Source organism: Chiloscyllium plagiosum, unplaced genomic scaffold, assembly GCF_037043375.1.
Source record: "Chiloscyllium plagiosum isolate Xiang-an unplaced genomic scaffold, Cpla_swu_hap1 HiC_scaffold_4, whole genome shotgun sequence".
Lineage (NCBI taxonomy): Eukaryota > Metazoa > Chordata > Chondrichthyes > Orectolobiformes > Hemiscylliidae > Chiloscyllium > Chiloscyllium plagiosum.
In genome coordinates this window covers 140,794,303-140,795,365 of record NW_028270142.1, presented here as the reverse complement: position 1 = coordinate 140,795,365, position 1,063 = coordinate 140,794,303, and positions in this window count along the sequence as shown.

Genomic DNA, 1,063 nt, shown 5'->3' with positions numbered 1-1,063 from the left:
GTGACGGGATTGTCGGGGGGGGGGAAGACCCGAAGAACTGCTGGAAATCAGAAACAAAAGAAAACAAAACTTGCTGGAAAACTCTGCAGGTCTGACAGCATTTGTGGAGAGAAAGCAGAGTTCAGTTCAGTCCAGTCACCCCGCTTCAGAACTTGCAGCAGGGGTCCTCCCTGCAGCGCCCTCCAGGGCCGGGGAGGAATGTGACATGATGTCCGGCGGGAATCCTCCAAATGCTGCGCCCCCAAGCGTCGGGGAGGAATGTGAAGGGTTCAGCGGGGATCCCCCTCCTCCGGTGAAGAGATCGGTGAATGTCGTCCTAACGCAGCGCCCCCAACGCCGGGGAGCAATGTGAAGAGGGTCGGCGTGAGTCCTCCTAAAGCAGCGCCCCGCCCCAGCCGTGAAAGAGTGGCCGTGTGTCCTCCAAATGCACCGCACCCAGCGCCGAGTGTGAAGTGGGGGGTGCGTTTGTCCTCCTAATGCAGCGCCCCCTTGTCCCAGGGAGGAATGTGAAGCGATTGGTCTGTGTCCTCCTAATGTAGCGCCCCCCAGCGCCGGGGAGGAATGTGAAGCGGGTAAAAACAATAACTGCAGATGCTGGAAACCAGATTCTGGATCAGTGGTGCTGGAAGAGCACAGCAGTTCAGACAGCATCCAACCAGCTCGTTGGACGCTGACTGAATTGCTGTGCTCTTCCAGCACCACTGATCCAGGAATGTGAAGGGATCGATCTGTGTCCTCATAATGCAGCGCCCCCTAGTCCTAGGGAGGAATGTGAAGTGCTCAGTCTGTGTCCTCCCTATGCAGCGCCCCCCAGCGCCGGGGAGGAATGTGAAGGGATCAGTCTGTGTCCTCCTAATGCAGCACCTCCCAGCGCCGGGGAGGAATGTGAAGGGATCAGTCTGTATCCTCTTAATGAAGCGCCTCCCAGCGCCGGGGAGGAATGTGAAGGGATCAGTCTGTGTCCTCCTATTGCAGCGCCCCCCAGTGCCGGGGAGGAATGTGAAGGGATCAGTCTGTGTCCTCCTATTGCAGCGCCCCCCAGCGCCGGGGAGGAATGTGAAGA